The sequence below is a fragment of the Populus euphratica genome, unplaced genomic scaffold (assembly GCF_000495115.2).
Source record: "Populus euphratica unplaced genomic scaffold, PopEup_1.0 scaffold145.1, whole genome shotgun sequence".
Taxonomy (NCBI): domain Eukaryota; kingdom Viridiplantae; phylum Streptophyta; class Magnoliopsida; order Malpighiales; family Salicaceae; genus Populus; species Populus euphratica.
The window spans coordinates 389,216-395,749 of NW_011500001.1; the positions used below are offsets into that span (position 1 = coordinate 389,216).

Here is a 6,534-nt window from a genome sequence, read left to right on the forward strand (position 1 = left end):
ATCAAACAAAAAGAGTAGTCTCTGAAGTGACTGTCTTTCAATTGAATTTGAGTTCGAATCAAACAAAAAACAGTAATCTGAAGTGATTGTCTTTCAATTGAATTTGAGTAATTGCCTTTTCAAAATAAAATTAGCGAAACAAACTGTCGGGACGTTGGTCTGTAAATCTAAAGGCTAAACTAATTACTCTTGCAACCAACCTGTTTACATCCATGGGCTTGCAGAATAATAAATAATTCATAATTTATTTATTTATTTAAAATAAAATAAAAATTAAACCCAAGAACTAATTACTCTTGCAACCAACCTGTTTACATCCATGGGCTTGCAGAATGATAAATAATTCATAATTTATTTATTTATTTAAAATAAAATAAAAATTAAACCCAAGAACTAATTACTCTTGCAACCAACCTGTTTACATCCATGGGCTTGCAGAATGATAAATAATTCATAATTTATTTATTTATTTAAAATAAAATAAAAATTAAACCCAAGAATAATTAATGTCCAATTCCCTCTACCATGTCCCATGTCTTTTGGAACGAGGATCAAAGGTGTCGATGAATTTTGGCATATTTTCAATTAAACCCTCACCTTATATCTAATTACGGTTCTACACCTCTTTTATTTTCTTAGAAGAAAAAAGTCAAAGATTTTTAATCACGAGTAAATGTACCCTATCTTTTTCTTAAAGTAATAAATGAACAAAAAAAGGCAACATTAATGTGTTTTATTATGCCACGTGTCTACACAATCTTGCAATATCTTAACGTGTATTTATTTGAAAAACGAAAGAGAGAATAAAAGGCTGAAAAACCTTCCTCGTGATGCACGTGATCGATGTCGGTGCATCTTGCGCGGAGATTTCTAGATAGCATAAGCCCATGATTAAACATGTGATTCTTGCAGGCATCTCTCGCAGAATTAATTTTTTTAAAAAAAAAAATTCATTAACAGTTTAATTTACATAAATTCTCATCTTAGAGTTTTTAATTTACATAAGATTTCAGCACTGGCCTTTAATAAGGCGGCGTGTTCATGTTCGATCAGCTTCAATTACTGAGGTATTGTAAGCTCTTAACTCCAATATAAATGGAGGCGTCTAATTATCCTCATATCCCTAGTTACGTCAATTTCTTCCTTGAAAATATGTGAAGATTCTCAAATCAAATCAAGGAATTTGACATGAAAGACTAGTTGAAATGTAAATAAAAAAATCGATCAAATTACAAAAATTTTCCAGGTATTGTGAATAGCTGCTAAAAATATAATTATAGTTATTTTTTAAAATGAGGTATTGTGAATTGCTGCTAAAAAGTATAATTATAGTTATTTTTTAAAATATTTTTTATATTAAAATATATTAAAATTATTTTTTTATTTTTTAAAATTATTTTTTATATTAGTATATCAAAACAATCTAAAATATATAAAAAATTACTTTTAGCAAAAAAATTAAAATTTTTAAAATATAATTTATACCGTATTCCAAAACATTCTAAGAAATTTTTTGAAAATTTGACAAAAATCCCCCTCAAACCCCATTTTATTTACAAAATTTTATTGGTTATGATTTTAAAATATATTTAATTTAAAAACTCATAAATTTAGAGAGAGAATATAGAAAAATATTTTTTTAATGTTAATCCTAGTTCTTATCATTTAAATTATTTTAAATTATAAGCTAAAGTTTTTTTTATTATTATATTAACCTTTAATTTTACTACCGGGATGTTTTATGCTAACACAAATACAATTAGAACATGAAAATCAGATTTTGTAAATATATAATTTCTTAAGGATAAAAAAGGGACAAAAATAATTGTGTTGTCATAGTCCGCAGTGCAATTGAGCAAAAGAAGCTACCGTTTCAAATATCTATTAGTTAAAGTAAAATACTAGCTGCTTGCACACCACAGATGTCAACTACGAAAGTCAAATGATGATCTTGTTTGCTTTATATTGTCGCCTTTAAAGCATGAAAAACTAGTTAGATTTCGTCCAGACGCACATGTACATTATTGGTCCTATCATTTACAAAACGCTTTTGAAAAAAACATTAAAGTTTTTTATACTTTTTTGTTTTTAAATTAACCTTTTCATTATTTTCAGATTATTTCTTTATAAGTTAATATTTAAAATAAATTATAAAAAATAAAAAATATAGCTTTAATATAATTTGAAATAAATAACTCTTTAAAAAGTAAAATTAATAAATTATATATTTTTTAAGATTAATATAGATATTCAAATCAGTTTATAATTATTTTCAATGAATTTATAGGTCTTAAATTAATAACTATATAAATATTTTTAAAAAATTTTAATAGATAATCTTTATAAAATAAATTAATAACCTTTTATATATATATATATATATATATATATATATATATAGACGCCTGCCGCCCTTTCTACTGGAAGTGCTTTCGTGTGCTGACTGCAATATTTCTTCAGGAAACCCATCCCAAAGGCGGAAGAGCTTCCAAGGTTTCCATCAATTATGGCGTTTTTCCGGTGAAATTTGATCCTTTCTCCATCCTCTGTGATAAGCAAGAAATGATTTCATGGAAAATCACACTGATCAACCTTTTCCTCCTTTAAAGTCTTTTCTGCACTCAAGACTTATACCACCTACTTCCTTTGTTATCTTGCTCCTTTACATCTCTGGTCATCGTCCTCCTCGGTGTCCCTGTCAAGATATTTTACAGAACTTGGACGGTTCAGGAAGAGGCAATGGAACAAATCAAAATCACAAGTGGTTTTATTTCATGGGATGCTGAAGTCAGGTCCTCATCAGGGCTAGTCGTCATCTGGAAATCGGATCAACTACTTTTCTACGGCCAAAAGGTGACAGACGCATTTAAAAAAAGATTTCACTTAATATTATGATCACCTAACAAGAAATAAATTATCAATTTTAATTAAAATAATTGCTCAATGATAATTTTTTCTTTTTTCTTTTAGGCTTTTAAATCTCAAACCTTAGAGTCAATATATATACATATAAAGTCATACACATTTCAGTAAAGAAGATTTCGTATAAATTACACTAAATAATATCTTGTGTAGGTATAATTAGTCATACAATTTCATCATCCATTACTCAAATTCAAGGGAAGTTACTAGGAAAAATGGACGGAAATGATCTTCATTTATACAAGGAGTCAAGGAAGAGCTCAATTAGTAACCTTTCCACACCAATAATAGATTGTATTAGTCTTTGCTTTTGTCTATTCTCTTACTCTTTACTAGAGAATATCCTCACCGACAAGAAAGCGCGGCATATTTGTTTTTATATTTTAAAAATATTTTTTTAAAATATTTTTATTTATTTTAAATTAATATTTTTTTAGTATTTTTTAAATTATTTTAATATATTGATATTAAAAATAATTTTAAAATAATAAAAAAAATATTATTTTAATATATTTTTAAATAAAATATATTTCAAAAAATAACGACTACCATCACCTAATTATTCTTTACTTGTGCTCTTCAGCCACGTTTTGTGAGAGGAAATTTGCAAAGGCAACTACCATGAGGTGATTATTGTTTTTTTTTTTAATTCTGATTTTGTACTTTTATGCGGTCGACTAGTATGACTCTCATGAAATTGAGTTCCACTCCCCAAAACGACGGAAAAGGACATGGAGGAAGGGGGAAACCAAAGTTTTTAGACCCGGTTTGGTGGCCGGAGAGATCCAAGACCTGATTCCAGATTTTGACTGGGTCATCGAGTTTTAATCGGGTTTTTTACCGGGTTTTATTGGGTTAACCAGCTAAATCAACCAGCCGAGTTGACCGGATCACAGCTTACCCTATTTTTTCATCAACATGCTCTAGTTCCAATTCCAGATCGACTGGATCCCGAGTTGACCCGTCGGGTCAGGCCGGGTTCAAAACACTGGGGAAACACATAAAAGGTTGAGAAAATACACTTTTATTATGACAAGGATTTCGATCCATCTACACAGGGGGGGTGCAGGCGTATTGTCCATGCCTTTATCATGTGGGGCCAAGGGGTCATAAGACCGTAAGTGGTGTTGGGAAAAAGAAAGAAATAATAGTGGGAAAAAAACAATATAAAAAAGTTATAAAAAACTTGTATTGCTAGTATAAACATAATCACTAAGGAATCATGTTTTGTTTGCAGAAATAATTCTTCTAAAAATTAATAAATAGTTTTTTTTTAATTTAATATTCCTTTCTTTTTATTTTTTTAAAAATAAAATAGATCATAAATTAAGTAATAAAATTGGATAACTTGATAAGAAAATCTTAAAATCTAATTTTCAAAACTTATGCAGAAGGCCACTTGACTATAAATATTAAATATATAAAAAAAAATTATAAAACTTAATTTTTAATTAATTAAATATTAAATTTTTTGATAAAAAAATAAACACAAAAAAATATACAAATCCACCCGGATTAATACTACTACCAATTATAATTATAGAACAACAAATAAACTCCATGATAATACCATTTATCCTTTCAAAGTCAATTCATTTAATCTTTATTTGTCAAGGACAAAGACATCAATTCATTATTTCAATCTCCAGTTAATCACTCTTTTGCTAAAGTATTTTTGCCACACATTTTATTTTATTTATTTATTTATTTATTTTTGCAATAAGGAGTGACTTATCCTATTATTGAAGGGGATCATGGTGGGCTTTCATAGTGATTTTTGCCTCAAATAAAGAGAGATAATACCTCGTTCAAGCAATGGAAACTTGGGTGAAGTATGTACCGTACAGATTTGACTGCGTTTCATGTGGAGGAGGAGGACACCATTGTTGCCGAATTGGAAGCTGAGAAAATCTGCCATTGATGATGCTTGGAAGCTGAGAAAATCTGTCATTGACGATGCTCATGTTTTCAGGCATCTAGATTAATTATACGGGATTCGACCTCCTTGAAGCGATAGAAAAATGATGGTGCTATCCTCCTAAGCCCTGCTGCAGACATGAAGCTCAAATACCAGAGATCAGTTGTGCCCTGAATACATAAAGCATTGGAGGCGACGAAGAACATCATGCTGAACAGCCACTACATGGTTCTGTTGTGCCGAAAATCATTAATTTATTAATTTACAGTGTTGAAACCATTCATTAGAAAAGTGCAGGACGGCATAGACTAATTGAAGAATTGTTTGCGGTGTATCAACGGGCACTCTCTCTTATCATTTTTCCTGTTTTTCAAGAGATTCACCATTAACAAAAACACAAGCTCTATTATACCTTTGCCGGTTAAATTGGCTTTGGATATTTGAGTAACCACATCAAGAATTAAGCAAACCACAACAGAGAACCTAATCACCTATGCTCAAAAGTTACGCCAACCTAAAGTTACAATCACATAAATATGAATTGCCAATACACGAATTCCTATACTTTATTAGTTACAGCATTGTTTAACCCTTCATTTCAATACGAATGCACCCACTCGCAGAGATAGTCTTCTTAACATAACTAAAGCTTGTTTGTTGATGATGCCAGTAGAAGCTGCAATTGTTCGCTAAATTACCAAGGTCTACCAGCACCAAGGGGCACGGTATTGGATCCTGAAATCATCCGGCGGTTGCTGAAGCCACCTCTTCCTCTGGAACGGAAGTTACCTGCAGAAGATATGAACATGAGAAATAATTGAGATTCATCATCCTTGAATAGACTTGGCATTCAATCCTGATTAACACGTCCACATATATTTACCTCCAAAAGAACCAGCTGACCGAGTCATAGCAGATAACGATGGAGGCACAATCTGCCCTGCTTCTTGCAGAATTTTAATAAGATCCCTAGCAAATTTTGCATTTGACTCTGTGAAAAAGGTTAAGGCAGTTCCACTAGCTCCTGCTCGACCAGTTCGGCCTATCCTGTGAACATAATCCTCAAGGCTGGAAGGAAAATCATAGTTGACCACACATTTTATGTCCTTCACATCTACAAGCAATTAAAGTAGAAGTTAAGTGAAAATAATTGATGTATAAAGTTCACTGAATACACATAAGGACTATACGCCCCAAGACAAACTCAGCTATGAAAGATAGCTCATTCTACTAGAGATAATTAACAAAATGAAAACATTGTTTGATTCTCGATCAAGAGATTACTCGGCCTTCAGGATTTTCATTCTCAAAGTAAAGCTATCAAAGCTTGACATAAGGTAGCTAAATAAAAATCTGGACTGGAGCCTCTTAGGATAAGCATGCCTGTCACCATGCTAGCCTGATTCGCGGCTCTAGAAATGTATGAACACCCCCTTATCCCCGCACCCCTAAGATCCAAATGATCAATTTAAGATAACACATTCAAGAGACAAATGTGCCCACCTTAACCTTGCAGGGATAAGGAGCAGCTTCACCACCACTATTTCCATATCCAGCTATTTAATAAACATGTCAGTCAACCCGGCTGCCGAGATAAACCAGCTCCATATCTGTGGATGGGCAACAATCGCTTGCAAACATGTTATGCAGACACCTGTTAGTTGGAGCTATGCGATATTTGGGAATTCTGCAAA

General features: G+C 31.3%; 1 protein-coding gene across 1 annotated transcript in view; it reads right to left on the minus strand.

Moving 5' to 3' along the window:
- Window positions 1–5,225: 5,225 nt before the first annotated feature.
- LOC105140881 (DEAD-box ATP-dependent RNA helicase 20-like) overlaps window positions 5,226–6,534 on the minus strand; it is a 7,970-nt gene continuing 6,661 nt past the window's right edge. The window contains exons 9-11 of the transcript XR_845263.1: window positions 6,344–6,494; window positions 5,724–5,954; window positions 5,226–5,629 (exon numbers count right to left, since the gene is read on the minus strand). The gene's annotated coding sequence lies outside the window, so the exon portion shown is untranslated. The remainder of the gene's footprint in view (window positions 5,630–5,723; window positions 5,955–6,343; window positions 6,495–6,534) is intronic.